This window comes from Stegodyphus dumicola, chromosome 7, assembly GCF_044657685.1.
Source record: "Stegodyphus dumicola isolate Sdum_Otavi_A_Nest chromosome 7, ASM4465768v1".
NCBI lineage: Eukaryota > Metazoa > Arthropoda > Arachnida > Araneae > Eresidae > Stegodyphus > Stegodyphus dumicola.
Window position 1 is genome coordinate 20547319 of NC_140774.1, and position 20492 is coordinate 20567810.

Genomic DNA, 20492 nt, shown 5'->3' on the forward strand with positions numbered 1-20492 from the left:
GATGACAAGAAACTGTCGAGTCGAAGCTAAAAAATATTTCATTTCGGGCAATGACTACACATTTCCTTTAAAGCGCTTGAGTTTTCTGATTAAATTTGAATGATAAATACTCTGCGCTTTGTAGAGGGGCAGCAAAACTTTTAAATCGTTTTTAATTAAAGGTTCCTTAAATTTACACAAAGCAATATAGTACAGAGGGCGCACCTGCACCAGGGTACCGGCATTCTTATGTCCTTCATGAGGGTTCCGGCACTTTTATGTCCTGGTTTACAGATATCGGCTCTAAGTAGAATATTTTTGAGCAAGGTTTCGGTGTGATGAGAGAAATATTTTAAGATTTTAATCAGATGAAACATCTTAAAAATGCATGTCTTTAGACCCATAATCACTCTGATAACAAACACGTAACTTGAGACATCAGGATATTTTGTTGCGACTGCCGGTAGAGAATTCGCTGGAAATGTGACCACAGCTCGACGTCCTGCCAGCTGCATTCAGTGCTGATGCCTTCCCACGGCGACCAAACACTTCCTTTCGGGTTAAAGTGTAGCTTATCTTGGTCTGTAATCTCCTCCATTACAGGATTAAGCAGATCTCCAGGAGCTTCTCTTCACTGCTCGGCGCTCACCTTCCCGCAGATGAATTGCCACCAGCCGCTGAAAAATAATAAACAGATATTTAGTAGAAGACATTTTGCGATAGAACGTTATGATTATTCAGAGAGTATTGTTACCTTTACTAAGATATCTTTTTAGAAAATTTACGAGGCACAGTTTAAAAGTAATGGACACAATAGCTCGTCCATTTCCAAAAATGTAATACCGTATTTTGTCGCGTAATTTTCCCGCTAGTGTTTTAGCGTTAGATTCTGAAACTTTTTAAAAATTAATATTAAAAAATAATACAATGTGTTTTAAAATTATTTTAAAGACGCATTTAGAAACAAATAATAAATTAAATTTTCCGCTTACCTCTGTCGTACATAAACTTGGTTTTTTTTTTTTTTTTTTTTTTTTTACCTTTTAGGGTTAGTTTATTGAGATACCGAACGTGGCAGGCGTTCTCACGCCTAAGAAACTTTCCATATAGTATATGATTTCATCTTACTTCTACTATTTATGGTCTAGCTCAGTGTAGCCAAAGAATAAGACATTCTTTGGTGTAGCGTCTACTGCTGATGGTTTCGATCTTGAGAAATCCAGGTATTTTGTTCGCCTTCTTCTTTGTTTCTCCGATGTCCCTCTTGGGAAGTGCATCAAGTGTCATTCGCGTAAGGTTTTCTTGCGGCTTTACAGGGTAATTGTGACAATGTCCAGCTCGATACTCGTCAGATATTGTAATGTCAATGTCACTACGTATTGTTATTGCAATGTAGGTTTCCTTCAAACAAATAAGACTGCAATAGTTACCCGTAGTATATCGATGACTATTTTTCATAACGTTCTATATTTTTTCATTTTTCAAATAAATAGAAGGTATATAACGTTCCGCTGTTAGATAAAACGCAAGCTATACCGAATTAATTTTTTGTCCTATATATTTTTCACATACGAACCTAAGCTGTCAGTGTCATGGAACATAGGAACCAAAGTTTCTAAAATCTCGGATACATTAAACCCTTGCCGAGCATGGATTTGCGGAATGCGATTCCGCGTATACATGCCATTTTAGTTGTTTCCATTTAATTCGTCCAATGCTAGAAGTTCATTCATATGCGGTTCAACGCTCATTCGTCAACACCGAGCGCTTGCTGGCATCAACTCTGGTCAGAAATTATTAACCGTTTTAAAAGAAATCCATGGACTGAAATTACACGAAAGAAATCTATGGACTGAAAATGACACGAAAGAAATCCATGGACTGAAAATGTCATGAAAGAAATCCATGGACTGAAAACGACATGAAAGAAATCTTACGAATTGCAAAAGGAACTGACTGCGGAGGTTTCCCAGGTATCGAAGAAGTCGGAAGAATTAATGAAAAAATGACAGCAAGAGATCTTCTAATACCAGTTGACAATGAAAGCAGTGTTCAGGAAATTAGGCAGATTTGGTAAAGTCGTTGACTGAAAGTCGGTTCGCGTTTACTTGGCTTACATGGGTCGCTTCTCGCAATAGGCTGGCATACAGTTGAATAGTTAGAAAAGAAAAAGGTTCGTCGTGTCCTTTGCAGGTTGTCTGCAATGGATTTCTTTATTAGTAAGAGGCAAATAACACTCCGAGGACGAACACATTTGAATATTAAAAAAATTCGTTCTCGGAGTGCAATGAAGAAATGGAAAAGGCTGGAATATTTTTTAAGCTATCAAGAACCTGGCGCTAAAAAGCTAGCAAGTAAAAATACGAGACGAAATATGGTTGTTGCATCAACTAAATATTTTATTATTTCGGTTAAAATAAGAGACCTTTCGGACCTTACAACACGTCTTTATCTTCCACTTTGAAGGTCACAACAGTGTTTCCGAAGGAGAAATTTATTTTGTCAAAAGCAAACAACAGCTTCGGGACGGGATTCTGTTCCCCCTCTTTTCCTTATCAAGCTAATAAATGAAGGAAGATAAAAATGAAGGTGAAAGAATGCAGGCTCACGTACAATTTTCCGTACCTAAAGAGACAGAAAGTTTGACTCAGTGTCTTTGTGCATAAAAATAGCCTTGACATTATCAGTGTTAAATGGTAGTATTCTTGTGATGCAGCATTTCTCGAAAGTTTTTCAAGTGAGGAACTCTTTTATAAATTACGAAACAGTGTTCTGTGGACCAACTCACTTTAATATTTTTTGAGGTAATTTTTTTTAGCATATTGTTAAGAATTTTGCATAAATAATTTTAGTGAAATTGTAGTATATTTCGTAAAATGTAACATGGAATGCTTGAAAGAGACGAAGCTATGCCAGAAAAATAAGGACATCGAAGCAAGTTTAAATTGGCGAGATATCTCCAAGATGGCTAAGGTTTTGGCAACTAATTTTTATCGCCAAATTTAGCGAGAAACCGCCAAAATGGTCCATCATATGGCGACATTTTGCTCCTGTCGCCGTATAACTGTAATTGGTATTTTGATTGAATAACTGTAATTAATCTCTGTATGTAACTGTAACCGCATACAGCCCTCATATGCCTTCTAGTAATTTCGAGAAATGGAAGAAGAGATTTCTCGGCGGCCGGGTGAAAATTATATAAAACCGGAGAAAACATTTCTTTCTCAGTTGTTATTTCGGAGCTGAATGCGGAGTATTGAGATATCCGTGACAGCTTCGCCTTTTAGATGCGCATTGCATTGTGTTTAACGTTCTTAGTAGTTTCAAGTGTAACTACTGAGTATGTTCTGTGATATTGAGAAGAGCTATACGAGTACCTTTGTGGAAAGTTCCAGAACTGTAAAGTGTTTCTTTTGTGAAAATTTTTTTATCAAGCTACAATCGGTTGTCTGTGCATTTAATCTGTTACGAATTAGTACGCACGCAAATATTTACACATATATTATAATCTCGTGGTTTTTCAGTATGCTTGGAATTTTTTCATCAATTTTTATATTACTTCCTGGTATTGAATTCAAATTTTCTGTATACATTGTTGGTCGATGACAATGCAATGTTATAACGGGATTTTTTTTAAAATTCTATTTAGATTTTTTTTTGTTTTCTTTATTTGTTGCGTAAACGATTTTTCGAACATATCTTCGTATAAAGAACACACTAAACATATTTGAATTTTACTGTTTGCGCCACCAAAGAAAATTTCTCAATTTTTGGCGAATTTTTGAATATAGCTCGGTATTTTTGATTATTTCACGTTTATAATTTTAAAACTTCGATAGCTAAAAATGTATCGTATATAAAATTTTTAAATTTTCATAGATTGTAAAATACTTCAGGCAATACGGTTATTCATTTAATGGAGATTTAAATTCATTAACATAGATATTTCTTCTTTGCTGTGCGGTTTTTTTTTTTTTTTTTTTTTTTTTTAAAGGTGGCATCGGATTTAATTGGCATTTTGCCAGTGCAAAATCTTCCGTGTGTCTCGATAAATAGGATATTGAGTGTTTGTGAGGATTAGTTTTTTTTTTTTTTTAATTATTGAAAAAATACTTCACATGTTATATACTTATACTTTATATGGTATAGTTATACCGTAGATACCGGTAAATGCATTACTACTGGATTTTTCCCTCCTGTGTTTCCCACTTAGCATTTTTATCAGGTTCTTAAAAAAATATCGCGCCCATTTCCTTTTTCTCTAATGCGTATAATTTTTCTGTCTGAGGGCTAGTTTACTGTTAAAATGCATTCCCTTAACTACTTATATTTTTATTCAGTATGTTGAGTTTGTATTTGCACTCTTGTATCAACATTTCTTCCATTTTATTTTCCCTTTTATTATTTGAAGCATGTTTTGCATAGATGTTTCGTTGAATTTACCGAATGTGACAGATCTCACACTCAAGAGACGTTCCAGACATGTGTTCATCTTACTTCTATTATTTACGTTCCAGCTCACTGTAGCTACGACTTTTCGAAATACTGTAACGTTTGTTTACTCTCTCTTTCGTTCCTCCGACATCCCTCTGAGGAACTGCGTTCAAGACTCATTCATGGAGGTTTTTCCTGGGGATTTACGAGTTAAATGAGTTTAAACGTTAGTATTATTGTGTGTTGTTATTGGAATATAGGTTTCTTTTAAAGAAATAATATTGCGACAATTATCAATAGCTTACCCATGTTTAGTTTTCACTTGTTATGTTTTTACTGTAACCGCATTTTTTGGAAATCGAATTATACACGTAATTTTTCCCCTTTCGATTTTCTGACGATAAAATTTGTTAATCAAATCTGATGTTTCGTATTTAATAAATTCAGTTCTCACTTCGCGGCAGGGCAAAAAAACATAAAAATTCAAAATATCTTCATTAAAAACTGTAAAATGCAGAAAAACTTAAAACACCGAAAACATTAAAAAAAAAAAAAAAAAAAAAAAACATTTATACTATTAAAATTAGTTTTTAACAGAAAAACAAGCCATTCAGCCAGCGGGCTGGAAGACAAAATTTCCGGTGCTCAAAACTGAAATTTAACTTTTTGTTACCCTGGGCAGAAAGAAACTGAAGTTTGTGCACCAACTGCAGTGACACTTTAATTCACTATTCTACTAAGTTTCAAATGCAAACAGGCGGCCTCGTTAGGCATAGCGTCACTTTAATTCTACAACTAATAGATTTTAATTTTAATTCTACAAAATAGATTAACTAACTCAACTGATTGTATGTATGTAATGTACATACGTACCCAATATGTCTCGAAAAAATCCCTTCTGAATCCATTTAATTCTATTTTACAGTCCGTTTTGGAAAAAAAAAAAAAGGAGTCCTTTGTTCTATATGTGACGTAAAAAAATGGTTAAAATGGATTCGAGAGTCAAAACGGATTTTTTTTAATACATGGTACCCGAAATTTTTTAGGATTACCATACTTCCTTTACTTCGTATACGCAATAAAAAGGGGAAAAATATTCGAGTTGGTAGTTATATCTTGAATGCAGGTATATGCGTAGTGCTATTCCTAATCGCAAACATAAGTTTTCGTTCTGAGGTATATGATCTCGCAATTTATTTTCCTGCAGAATTCTTCCGTTGTCGCGTCAGTTGCGTGCCAAGAGATAACAGTCAGCGATTACGAGACACTTACGACATTTTAATGTGTTTCCCGTTCCCGCAACTGCCCAGCTGCATTCTACACGCGACCTTCGCTTGTGTAAAGCAAGACCTGAGGTTTGTTTTCCACTAACACACACGCCTGCCACTCTCTTCATTCATTACCTTGGCACCGGAAGAGTTGAGTCATGGCGGGCGGCTGAGATGAAAGCCCTTTTGCAAGGTGCTGCTTCAATTCGAATTGATTTCTGTAAAAGATGTTCTCTAGTTTTGTATTTCTGTTTCTATTTTATATTCATTCTCGGATTCCGCGGAATCCTTGGCCTGTCACTTCCGCCCTGTTTGCTGGGGGATCTTGATGTTTTCTTTTACTATATCTTTTTCAGTAACTGTCACACTGGATTTCGAGTGTTATCTGTGCTATCTTCATCTCTCCTTAAGAAGTGCGTTGTTGGAACTGAGTTTGATGGAATTCTGATGTTTTCTTTTACTCATTTTTTCAGTGATTGTCAGTATTGGGTTCTGCGAAAAACTAGTGCTGTCTCTGTAAAGACATTAGGTTTTTTTGATGTAGGAAAAATGAAAAATGAGTAATGCCCTCGCCGGTACTCAAACCTGGACCTCTCGAATGTGCTATCGTTATGCCATGAGGCATGCAGAAAGGAGGGAGAAAATACCTTACATACCCTCCCTTTTAAAGGGCGACCGGGGATTAAGGAACCAATCGCCAAATCCTGGTGGTGAAGAAACATCATCCACCACCTTTCAGTTCGGGCTCCACTGTAGAGTCATTAGGTAATTTTGAAGCAGGAAAGGAGAAAAATGAGCAACGTCTTCTCCGGGATTCGAACCTGGACCCCTCGAATACGCGCTGAGTGTGCTACCGTTACACCACAAAGGCAATAAATAGAATTACAACTTTTTTCGCTTTTCAAATATACAAAAAATATAAAATGCCCTCACGCTAGTCTCAATGCATATTCATCTAATATCTTATAAAATGTTCTCTATCGATAATCAGTACTGATAAATCATATTAAATTTCAAAAACGCCCTTTTGGGCAATCGTTAGTTTTTTTTTTTTTTTTTTTTTTACAAAATGAACTGTTTTTATTTACAAAAAAGTATTTTAATTATTAAATAAATAATATATTAATTATTAAATAAATATTACCGTCTATATATTTATGAAAACATACATAAACAATAATAACAATGCCGAAAAAAAATTAAGCTTACATTTAATGCCGTGCAGAGGACTTGCTAGAATAGTCGTTCTTGAGTGCAAACATTCATAATTGAGATTGATTATTTTTTTGACAGTAGTACAAATAAAAGTTAATCAAATCTCTATGTTCAACATTTTTTTAATATGATTTATATTCCACTGTAAATTAATTATTTCCATTTAGAAATTTCGAAAATGATACCTGGCGTAGAAGACGCAACACCGAATTGTACCGAATGTTTAAAGAGCCAGAAGTTGTTCATTACATTAAAACAAGCCTCCTCGATTGGGCTTGACATACTATCCCTGTAGACGCCCCCCCCCAAAAAAAAGGAATTTTTTCGGCTATACCAGACAACACAAGAAGAGGAATACCTAGACTTCGATGGAGATGTTGTAGAGAAGGATTGTTTAGTCCTTAACACTTAGAACTGGAAGAGTTTGCCTGCTAGTAGAGGTGGTTGGAAACGTCTAGTTCAGAAGATCTTGGCTCACCCTCAGCTGTTGTGCCGTGGATGACGATTTATTAATTTCTCGGTGCGTTATGAATGTTCGAATTTAATGGTAATGGAAACAATGTAAACTCGGACTTTAAGCAACTAAAATCCTCAAATCATTGCAACCTCATGTTTGCAATGAGTGCATAATGAAATGTATTCGTGGGCCACATGGCGGCCCACAGATCGCCTGTTGCAAGTTACAAGTGTAGAACAAAATGCTAGGAGCACGCTTATAAAGCTGCAGGCTTAGAAAATTCGCCGGAAGTATCTTTCGTTACGTAGGGACTATTTCCTACCTCCATGGCATCGTAGGGAGGAAGGATCCTCACTCCTTCCAAAGAAAAGCGGCTCTATCCTTTCTATCTCCATCCCCTAATTTTTGTGGCTCGTTTGGGAACCTACGGGTCAAGGTCAAGATGGAGAGGCACGCGTTCGAATTGTCGTTTGCCGTGCAGTTAATGTTCTTTCTTCATGTCTGTTGTTCTCAACCGATTCTGGAAGAAACTACATAAGGTAGGTACCGTAGCTAGAGGGGAGCGGTCGGCCTCGGGCGGCATTTTTCACATGAAATATTATTTTACAGGGGTTAGTTATGTGGATCGTTGACGCAGGTGAAGAATCATGATATTTTGAATTTCATTATAGAACTAAATTGAAAAGAAAAATAATATTTGCTGTAGATGAAGTATTCCAAGAATTCGCCGCGAGATTTCAACTTGATATATCCTTTTAATTCCTTCAAAACTTTTGACTTTAAATTACAAATATTAACCCCACTGGTATCACGGGGACATTCTCCTTACAAATCCTAGATGGTCCTGTAAGGTCCTTTCTTAGATGAACATGTAGGAAGACTTTCATCAGCTGTATGATCCGAATTAACCCTTAAATTTCCCAGTTTTGGTAGAGATTTTGAAATTATGATAAAAAAATTTGCAAACATATTTGTCAGTACTTTATTTTAAACAGGTAATGAATATAACCTCACCCTTTTGTACAAACTTATCAAGGCCAGAAGTCACAGAAAATGTCATTTTGAATTTCTGATCTGCAAATATTGTAAAGCGAATGTTAGTTCCAATTTAAAAGTAACCTCTCCTAATTGTTAGTTGAAAGTAAATAAGTTCTAAATATGTATGCACAAATAAAACAAAGAGGTAAAATGCATAATTTTTAGCTTTCTGTTGTTTTACCCCTTTGTTTAACTGTTTTTTACTACTATTGCATTTTTTATAGATCAAATGCAGACAAAAATTTATTAATTTTAAAATTCATATTTTTAATAAATAAAATAAAGATAAACATAATAAATTTCTTCCTCTCATTCTAAAAAAAAAATTTATTTTATTTTCCTAAAAATCCTGATTTTAAAATGTCAGGGTCAGCAATTTTGAAAAGATGGCAAAACTGGGGGGGGGGGGTAAGGGCGAATGTTGTAGCTTTTAGAAAAAATACTTTGGCATTTTGAAAAACAAATGTTTCATTTTTATGAAAAAGGATGTGGGTTTATTTAAGTACTCGATATTTATTTGGAGGGAGACAGGTTACTGGCAAATAGTACGTAGACAAAACATTTATAAGAAAATTCTTTTATGGCTGACACTTTTTTGGAGGATTTCAGGCAGCTTTTGAGTCGCGAAAATTTTATTAGTTAATTTTTAGTAATAAACTTCCAAAGTACTACTTTTATTCTATACTACTTTATTCTACTACTACTTATACTACTTTATTTCAACTACTTTTATTCTATAGTGGCTCTTTGAAGGATTACTCGTGGCTCTCGATAAATGTACTCCAATTCAGAAGTCAAACAACAAAAATCAGCGTTATATTTTCAAACTTTTCAAGGACTCGTTTCGATGGTTTGACTTCTGAATTAGTATTTGTTCGGCGTGTTATTGCGTCTTAAATGTACCCCAGTTCCCTTTTCATTTTTGTGTTATTATATTTTTAAAAATTATTATCGTTCCGTATGTGTTTCAAAATGTCTTTTAAATTACAGACAACAAATATGAAAAATTAAGTGCAACGTTGTAACAAATTTCATTTCCGTCCATCGTCTCTTGATTTTTTTCTGAATCCATTTGAAATTAACATAACACAAGGTGAGTTTTCCATTTCCAATATAATTATGACCCAAAAAGCATCTGGAGAATTAGAATTAATAGAGATGCAAGAAGATCAAACTCTACAATTAAAATATAAATCGACGCCGATTACTGAATTTTCGAAATTTGTACCAGAATCGACGTATCCTGAATTAAAAAAGGCTGCTTGTCGAATTATTTCAATATTCGGAACAATGTACTTATGTGAATCATTTTATTCCACTTTAAAATTCGTGAAATCCAAACACCGATCAGTATTAACTAACCAGCATCTGAAAGAATTACTGAGAAGTGCTGTCACCAATTATTCACCAAATTTTAAAGAATTATCAAGAGAAGTAAAATAAATGTGTTTAATTTTTAATATTTAAATTCAATACACATATTTTGTACTTTTATTTATATGTTTTCAATAAACATAATTTCTGTAAAAAAATTTTTTTTTCATACCTTTTTTTCATGCCTTTTAAATACGTAATTAATTGCAGCTCGCAAAAAAATTTCAAATTTTGAAAAATCGGACTATCAAGGAGCTTGGCCACCCTTGATAGAAAGCGCGCATGGTTTGCTTTCAGATGTTTCAACACGGGTGAAATTCATTTAAAGTTAGTTTTCTAAAAGGACATTTTTTTAAAAAAGGAAAAAAACTAATAATGTACAAAAAAACACTCAGAAAAGTGTCAGAGCAGAAATTATCACAACTTAAGAAAAGCCATGTCAATTAATTGTAAGACTGATTGATTGTATCTGAAAGGCTGTGCGAAAGTGTCACTTCTTGCTCATACCTGGTTAACCCTGTTTGAAAATTTCATGTTCCCCCAGGGATGATGTGCGGAACTGTAACGTGCGCAAGTGGTCACATCAACCAATTTGTATTTGCATATTTTAATTTAATTTAAGCGCACACAAGTGATATTTTAATTTAAGCACACACAAGTGATGAAGTAGAACAGATTTAAAGTGTTTTAATTCTGTGTCTGTTTGCTTCGTAATTAGCTATCCTGGTGGTGGTAATTCATTGTAGAGGACAAACGTAACATGGGAACAGGTTAAGTCATCTATAACCCACAGCATGTGATACAACCTTGTAGAGACATTAGCATTTTTTAGAGGCAGAAAAGATGAAAAATAGCAACCGCCTTCGAACCACGGACCTCTGGAATACCGGCCCAGCGTGCTACCGTTACACCACGAAGGCACGCTAGGGAAGTGGGAGAAATACCTTATATACTCTCCTTCTTAAAGGGCGACTAGGGTTTTAGGGGACCTAGTCGCCAAGTCCTGGGTGCGGAGAATCATCATCCACAACCCTTTTAGTTCGGGCGCCACTTGTTGAGTCATTAGGTTAATTAGAAACAGAAAAGATGAAAAATATGCAACCGCCTTCGCCGGGAATCGAACCACGGACCTCTGGAATACCGGCCACACCACGAAGGCACGCTAGGAAAGTGGGAGAAATACCTTATAACCTCACAAATATCAATACAAAACACGTTTTTTGGAATCAAGGGACATGTGGTCTCCTTCCTCCCGCGAACGTGTATGGTCCAGAATTTGCCGTTTTTAAAGTAGAGTGAACCTACATTGATGGAATGTTAAAAGCTCGTTATTTGGGAAACGATTCAACAACACGCCTTTTTCAATCGTGATATACGATTTTTCTTTTTTATTTCCCAGTGAAGCATAGCCACGTCTTCGGCTACTTCAACGGATAACTTATCGGTGTCTGTGCTTGACAGAATTTAAGCTTAAAATCGCAGAGACTGTAATCTGTCTTTTATTTCCATCTGAGCTTCTCCGAAATACTCGTTATCACACAATCAAATATTTATACACTTTCTCCTCACTTTCGAAGTCATACCACGTATTTTCTTATCTGTTCATGATATATAAATAAGTGAAATACGAGGATCATTCTCAAATTTTTAAGATACTGCTAAATGCTGCAAGTTGAACTTGCCAACTTTTAGACGTATTCAAAAGAAGTTCTCTCCAACACCAGACATTTTCGTTGGCGAATCTTCCAGAAATTAAATGCTTCAAGGCCATCCATTTCTCGAAATCGATTAAAAGTACGTTTTTATATGCTCCTCAATCTCATTGTGGGAATGAAAATAAAGGCCACGTAAATTTTGTTTTAGATTAAGAAACAAAATTTACGAAACTCACACACACCAAGATCGGTAATGATTCATGGCATATCAGAATGCATAAAGTAGATATAACCCTCAGTATCGATAGTGGCTGCTAGCTATAGTAAGCTGTAGAAATAAATGTGACTTTTATCATCGTTACCTACTGATTGATTACTTCCACTTATGGATTACCAAAATGCAGAGAAGGGAGTCTTGGATTAGATTAAGAAAAAAGCCAAAAGTCACATACATCAATATCGGTAACGATTAATGGCATACCAGTATGCATAAAGTGGGTATAACCCTCAGTATCGATAGTGGCTTCTAGCTACAGGAAGGAGTATATGTGACTTTTATGATCGATAACTACTGATGGATTACTACAACTGATGTATGGTTTAGAACTGATGTATTTTGGTTTAGATTAAGAAAAAATGCCAAAGGTCACACATAGCAAGATCGGTAAATATTAATGGCTTATCGAAATGCATTAAATGGATATAATCCTCAGTATCGATAATGGCTACTAGCCATAGTGAGGATAAATGTGATTCTTGCATTGATAACCACTGATGGATTACTAAAATGCACAAAATGGAATAATTCCTTGTGACTTTTCCTGTCGATTAAGATAGATGAGGACAAGGAAATATTCCTTTACTATCGATGGCGATCCACTGATGGACTTAAGTGCAAAAAAGGAATATTTCCTTGTGTCTCTTGCCACTGACGAATTGCCAAAATGCAGCAGAGAGATTAATTCCGTGCGACCCTTACCATGAATAACCACTGATGGATTACCAAAATGCAGAAAATGGAATAATTCCTTGCGACTTTTATCATCTATAACCACTGATTATTACTATAATGCCGAAAGGTAAATATTATTCTCAGTATCGATAGTGGTTACCAGCCAATTAAAAGAAGAGCAAGTGTGACTCTTTACGGCAGTGAGAAACAAGAACTATTTGCAAGGTAGGTAAGATATTAGGTCTTTTGGTGAATCACTAAGGAGAGGAAAAACGGTTCCGTCAGTAGGTGATTAGTAACATAAATGGAGAGGGGATTTACATGGAAAAATGCTGGTGAATACCAGAACTTGAATAAAAGTAATTTTTTATATTCATAAACTAAATATTTAACAGGTAAATAAAAGTATGACCGCATTTCTCCCCATAATTACGAATTTTCTCCATGGTTGAGAACCCCTATAATTAACCGAATGGTCGGGCCGGACTTCGCCAAATCGATAATAATATCCGAATAATAAAATTATTCGCTATTACATTAAGCGGCATCTAGTGCAATTGTCATCACCATCGGTAGTATCAATATAATGAAGAGAAAAAAATTCATTTTTTACCGTTGATAGAACTTTGATACCACCGAAATTGCCAGAATGAAGAGTTACTGGTGACTCTTAGCTTTGTGGGACAAAGATTCAAACATCGAAGAAGAAACCGTTTGGTATCGCTTATTCCAGAAGTCGTAACTCTTCTTCTCGCTACTTCATTTCATAGGCGTGTTTGTAGAAGTTATTCTTCGTCCGTCTTCACCAGAAGTGAGAAAGTTGAGCTATTTTAGAACCCGCCATCGACGATTCTTTTGCTGTGAGTCGCGTCTGTTATCGATCAAAATGCTTGAGGGGGGGGGAGTAAAATAAATACGTCAGCCATGCTGGAAGTTGTTTTAGAGGGGGAAAGGAGAGCGGGACCCGCACGTCCATCTCATTGGCTACTGCGCCTGGAAAATCAATTTCGCTTTCCAAACGATGATTTCAGCACCGTATCTTCCTCCTCTCTGGCCAACGATCTCCACTTGAGGATGCTGCGAGTGGAGTTGAGTGGAAGAGTGCGGGCCTGTTGGAAAGGTTAGCTGATAATATTTTACTAAATGCTGCCGATTCCAATGAACTATCCCATTAGCCTATCCAAGCTATTAGTCTTTGCGTGCGTTTGATTTTCTTTTAGTTTGAGAAATTCATTTCTTGTTTCGTTATTCTTTTTTTCCTTGAGATGTACAAGCCTCGCTCACTTTTCGACGATCTGCTTTTTCGATTCTGATTAAAAAGATCTGATTTCTGATTAAAAGAATCGGTTCTTTTAATTTTTAAATAGAATCGTTCCTTCTTCGCCCATTTTTAAGGATTTTGAACTTACAAAATCGTTATCCTTTGTAATCTACCAGATAAAGACGTAATGCTTGGAGGTTAGTGAGATTCTGACGAAAATTGTAGCTCTTTTAATATGGAGCTACAATTTTAATATGGACTGTTTATCTAACTATTTGATTTGTAAATCGGAATGTCGTTTTTGTACATTATTTAATAAATATTATTTTTATTTGTTTTTACCACAAGCGTTAGTGTTTTGGTACCTGATAAAAAGTATATTAGTATTTTCGCGAGTTATAAAACATAAATAATAGCAATAGTAGTATTAAAAGCGTAAGGGTATGTAATGGATTGAATGCAGACAGAACCGATGGAAGCCTAATGAAATTTGTTTTCCCCAAACATTTCACACTTAATATTATTTATTTTTCCGCCATGTCTCAAAATGTACAACGTGAAAGTGGGATTTGTTCTTTATTTTTCAATTTTCTCGTTCTCATTCCTTGTCGCATATTCCGTGTTTAATTCTTGGACAATAAGATGATTTTGCGAGTTTACCAATAAAAAAAAGAAGTTTTAAAACATTCAATACTTTTATGGAATTATACGGTTGTTGTTCTTACCAATCCCACTCGTATGAGAACACTCAACACAAGCCCACGACATTCATCATAGCAAGGAGTTAAGTGCGCCTGTCGTTCGCAAGAACCTTGAGCACCATTTAGGTGACAGCCCTATTTTAGCTCAGTAACCCCCCATCCCCCCAATTTTGAGAGAAAGCGGGTGGGACAGCTGAAAACCCGGTGGGACAGCTGAAATTATAATAATTGTACTCAATGAAATTATAGAAACTGCACTCATTTAAATCACTATCCTGTTTATGAGAACTATTTTACTGGCCGCGAAAGCAGTTGATGAAATTAATATATGTATATATGTATATGCATGTAAAACATATATCGAATACATAAGGCTTTTTCTTTTTTTCGATTACGTCATTAACATTGCGTGTACTGTTAAATCGCGTTACACAAATCCGCGTTGGGTAAGGATTTACTGTATTAATTTACATATGAAAAGAAAGAATGACGAATAACGAAACCAAAACTAGCCGACGAAAACAAAACTCAATCGTAAAGTGTATGGATAATTTCCTTTTCAGTTTAAAAGAGAAAATTTGGTCGAATATTATTAGGAAAGACGACAAGCTTTACATCTGGTTTACAAATTGGAAGGAAGTAGTGATTGATTAAAAAAGAAGTCATCGTCTGCTTTCTTGAGAATTTATTCTTTACAGCCACTTTCCCATCCGATCTTAATGTTTGAAATCCGGAAACTGGGCGCTGTGGGAGTAAACGAGGTGTGCACCCCGAGGATTCCCCAGTGGAATGCACTGTCGTCTGCCGATTTCGTTAACTTCGATATTCTAAAATCTAGACTAATTAGTCTTGGTATGTTTGAAGAGTGAAGAAACGGGGGCAAGAAGCATTTTATGACTTTATTACAGTTTCAAGCCCAAAGGGCTATTAATTTTTTCGTTTTAGCATTTTGCGTCGAATCACTCTAAACTGCGTATCACTTTTCAAATTGTTGCCACTAAATGTTAGAGCCCGCGTTACATTTAAAAAAATTAAATAATGAAGAATATGCACAAATGTATGTATGTTTCTCTTATTGTGATAAAACAACAGTACCTAGAGCCATCTAAATTTGAATAACATAATCCTCCAACCGAATATGGGCATCTGGAAGCCCAAATTTGGAATTTGTTTCATTATATATTTCATATTTTATAAAACTTTAACGTATTTTTGTATAACAAACTCAACGATTCCAAATCGAGCAATGGCAACACTGTACGAAAGAAAGAAATAACAAAAATTTAATCTCCAGGGGGAGCGCGATATTCTGTATAGGAAATCCTAAAGATATGCTCTTTTTAAATTATTTTGTGATATTGCTCTTGAATTGAACTTTGATTTAAGAGCGAAGAACATGATATTTAATAAGTAATTATAAATAAAGTTCACACATAAAACGTTAAAAAAAGGCCCCTTTAGGCGTAATATAAAATCTGAAACTTTTATTTATATATACATTAATTATTTAATTGACTTTTAATTAATTTTAACTACTTTACTTGCTCATTCACTTGCTATTTTTTCAAAATTCCACTGTTTATATTTCTTTTTTAGGTAATTCACAACATTTGGTTTTACTTTTATCCTTGCCTATATAGATGACGAATTGAGTAATTGAAGAGTTAGGTTTGGGGGCAACTTCCCCCTTGATAAGTCTGTCTCCTGCCTGCTCAACAATTATTCACTGATGCATTTTTTTGGAATAATAAATTAAATTTTTGGGGAATTATATATTTTTTCATGGTTTTAGATACGTGCAATTAATTTACATATGCTCTTAGAATATAAATGATATTGTAAATTAGTTCGCAGCAATAATAATTATTTTTATTTCTTTGCAATTAAAATTTCTTAATTAAATTTTATTTGATTTATACGAACAGAGAATATCTGTTAAATTCAAATTTCATTCCTCGCAGCAATGGCGCAAGAGAATTATTTAAATTTAATTTAACTTTGCTATTTTCTTGTGGAACAATTTATATGTATATTATTAAATGCATGTTTTTCACTCGTTTGTATACGAAAAAATGGAAAATACAGCGTTTAGTATGATTGATTGGTCGGTTAATGCTATCAAAGTGTTCTAAAATGAATTTTTTAAATTGAAATAAAGCCTTCAAAGAAACTATAAAATCTGTGAATAAGGTCGTAGTATAGATACAGAGGTATTCAAATGATAAAGATGTACAGATATTAGGTTAATTGGAAAAGACGGAGAGATGGAAAATTAGCAACCGCCCTTGCCGGGACTCGAACCACGGACCTCTGGAACCCCGGCCCAGCGTGCAGAACCACTACACCACAAAGGCATGCTAGGAAAGTGGAAGAAATACCTTATAAAGATAGTTAGTAGAATTAGAGAATGAAGTTGCAAAGAATCTTGATTTTGATTTCAGGCAACTTTTAAATTTTGCAACCGCGTCTCAGAGAAAGCAATTACGAATCCTTTTAAACATGCCAGTTTTTTAATAAATAAAGAAATAAAAGAAGTTGGATAAGTAAAAACGTTAAATTTAACACTTGGGTCGATATTGATGAAAAAAATTGAATATGACTCAAACACAAATCTCCAGAAACATTATGAATATGGACCCGTTCATAAATGAAGTTATGAGTAATGATTTCAGATAATCAACTTATTACAGTGTTTTTTTCCCTAACTAGAATACTGGCAAAGTAATTTATACGTTTTTAGTCATATTTATATTAAATTAAAGTCCACTGCTGTTTTCAAGGGCATTATTTTTCACTGTTTAATGTTATCAAAATAGCGGTGGACAAGCGTGATCACATTAAGCGGCGCAGACTGTATGAGATAGATTGGATAGGTATTTGGAATATGGGATAGATCACAGTATTTGGAAGTTGTTTGTTATCAACAACAGCGTAAATTTAATTCTTCTAGATCCGGAATATATATCAATATTATGTAACTGTTCATTAAAGCCCAAGGCCCACCAACCGCCGAGCTGTAAAGTCGCTAAACACCGGTAGTTTGGTCCGAGGTTCGAATCCCGCGAACGGGCTAGCTGCATAGTTTTCTCCATGTGTAACGTGTATACGAGAACAGTTTACCTTAGAAAGTCCTTCACGGAGGCATCCCTTCCTTTAAGTAGATAGCCCTCGAGGCTTTGGCATAATCACATACACCAACACACACACACACACACACAAAAAAAAAAAAAAAAAAAAAAAAAAAAAAAAATTATGCCTTACCTTTTTTTAAAAAAAAAAATTTTAATGATTCTTTGTTTATTCATTCTTCCGTAATTTACGATGGCAACACACTTGCACGCAAATGGTAAATTTGTGTTATTTAAACAAGTCATTGCTTTGAAATCGCTGAGATATTATTCAAAAATTAAATTCGCTCGAAATGTGAAATAGGTTTTAAAAAGCAAACATTCCGGCTCCGAGGTGTCCACGTTCGAGTGGCCGTGCTTGTGAACACCGTAAACTGATTGGTTTCAGTCTTTGGATCTTGAGTTTAGATAGGGATTTCATACTAAATGGGATGGGCTCGAATTTTTGTGGTTTTTTCCAGCCGCAACTTGACAGTTTCTCTTTCAGTGCATTGAAAACGAAAGCATCTCATCAGATAAGTATTCAAAGCCTTCCCAGTAGGCGTCCAGATTCACCTGCTGAGGACTTATTGAACTGTCCGTTGCTGGAATTGCAAAAATGCTTCTTTGCAGTAAAGAAAATGGAATGGTTAGAGCACCAACGGCTAAAATCTACAAAATTGCCATGAATCCTTTCTTCTATTCGTCTTTATAGATATGTTCTTAGAAAACAGCAATTTTCTTCTAATTGGCAGAAGAGAATAAAATGTGTTAGGAATCCGTTGGGAAATTTCAGAGGACACTATGTTGTGATTGGAAAGTTTGGGGAAGCATCCATGTCCACAGCTGCAACTGCCGAAGGCAAATAACTTTCGGGATAATTTTTTGGGTGAGTCTGTGTTTGAAGGATCACTTTTCGACGAAATAAAACAGACCACCGTCCCATAAGTGGGTAGACACTCCCTAATTGCCCATAACAGCGTTCTCTGGATTGACAAGAAGTTACCTATGCCTGTGGCTATGGAAAAGTAAAGCATTGCTCTGGAAATCTCCATAAATTCTGCTATTGAAACTTCAGCAATTTCAGCTAAACCACTTAAAAATCACGAAACACGGGATTTCCCTGTTGGATTAAAGAACTTCAACATTTCCTACAGAAGAAGTAACCAGCCACGCGCTAACTTGAAAGCAACTCAAAAAAAAAAAAAAGGAAGATATTGGAAATAGCTCCAACGTCACAGGTACCTTTACTGCCGTTTTTGGATTCTCAGAGAAATAAATAACATTTTTGCAGAATTTTCCATCCTTGACATTATCAGGAGTTTCTCAGGAAGAGTTAATGAAATTCGTAGTGCCCCCACTGACAAACGTTTTTGTGATTAGCATTTTCGTGGATATTTTTAATAGCCCTAACTGAATGTGGAAATGGAAAATAGAATTGTTGCGATTCGTATGTCTTCTCGCTTATGATTTTTCTTTAGTCTAGCGGTTTCGTATAATTTGTAGTATTTCTATGTGAGTGTCCCCCCAAAGACCCAGTTCTATATCTCCTTTTCTACTGGGTCGATTCACGAAATTTAACTTGCGTTTTGCATGTCTCGAAAGCCTGGATTAGAATATATATTAGATTTATATATAACACTGCTCTAACATAGGAATTGGGACACAAAATCAGACTTTTTCTCAAAGGATATGAGTTGATAATTAATTAATTAGTCGTTGGTCGTAATCATAGACTTACAGTTATAGATGCGTTTGAAATGACGAAAATATTCCTATTTTACCAACGTGAAATTAAAAAAAAATAGTAATAATTTTGGCCGAATAAAGAAATCTAACTTTTAATACAGTCTAATGGTTCCTAAATTTATATTTAGGAATGTTTTTATATTCATTATGAAAAAATAAAATTATAAGAAGTTTGACTTCCGATGACAAAATTTGACTGGGATATTTAATTTTAAAATTTGCAATTTTAGATATGATTTTCAACTTGCCTCGAGGAATTGGTTAATTAATTTAGAATAATTTGAAGAAATAAGTTTAAACGAAGTGCAGCAAAAAATGTGTATAATTTAACGGGCCGAATAAGGAAGTTATGTGATGTCCACATCATATTTTTTTAGACAGCAGCATTGGAATAGATGAGCCTGTAACATGCCTCTATCAAATATACTCCCCAAGAAACTGATTGAAAGAAACTGTTCTATATAAATCTTAAAATGTCCCTGGTGCCTTTTACCTCAATTTGGGCATTTTTAATATATTGCCTTAACTTCTCAGACATATTTCAAGATGCACATATATATACGTTCTTAATGATATCACAAAAAATATTCTAGGCCGTATATATAAGGCTTTGCCGGTCAGAGGTCTAGAGATAGTTAAAATTAACTCCACTCTTATACTACATTTAGTGGGTAATAAAACGAGTTCATTTATTTTGACTTTATTTCCTGATGTAATGCAAAGTTGTATACGTAGGCTACGCACATGTCCGTTTAGAACAGGATTACAACCGTCACGTGGATATGTTCCGCCTAAATAATCGTTTTATCAAAAACTTTACTTCTCTCCTCCTAGTATTTTTAATATTTCGAAATATACTTCAAAGTCGGTTGGTTATAGTCTTTAAAATATTTTACGTTAATGTATACAGCTAACAGTGAAACTCGCAATATCGCTAATGTTGTACCACCAGTTTTTGTTCAGCCCAGTTGTTGGCTGGTAACAACTATGGTGAATTTTTTTTAAATTTTATTTTCAAGAAATTGTTTGTTATTAAATACCTTTTTAAAATTCAAAAAATTAAAAATTAAATGCTTGTTTACATTATAAAACACTCTTGCAATGTTCAGTAATGTTCATAAAAGCACACTTCCACTTACAGTAACGTTCATAAAAGCACACTTTCAGTGGAGCTGTTAGGCGCTTAAATCACCGATCTTAGGCTCACATTATCGTTGTTGCATTCCCGCTATCAATGCAAGTCATACATGGCAATAAAAATTTTATAATTTTTTTAATAAAAAGTAAATATTAATATTTCTA

At 34.8% G+C, this 20492-nt stretch overlaps 1 protein-coding gene and 1 non-coding gene across 2 annotated transcripts in view; one reads left to right on the forward strand and one right to left on the reverse strand.

Moving 5' to 3' along the window:
• Window positions 1-20492, forward strand: part of LOC118202694 (uncharacterized) — a 190381-nt gene that overhangs the window by 28318 nt on the left and 141571 nt on the right. The window lies entirely within an intron of this gene.
• TRNAP-GGG (transfer RNA proline (anticodon GGG)) lies at window positions 16615-16688 on the reverse strand. Its single transcript has one exon. It is a non-coding gene; the product is annotated as a tRNA-Pro (tRNA).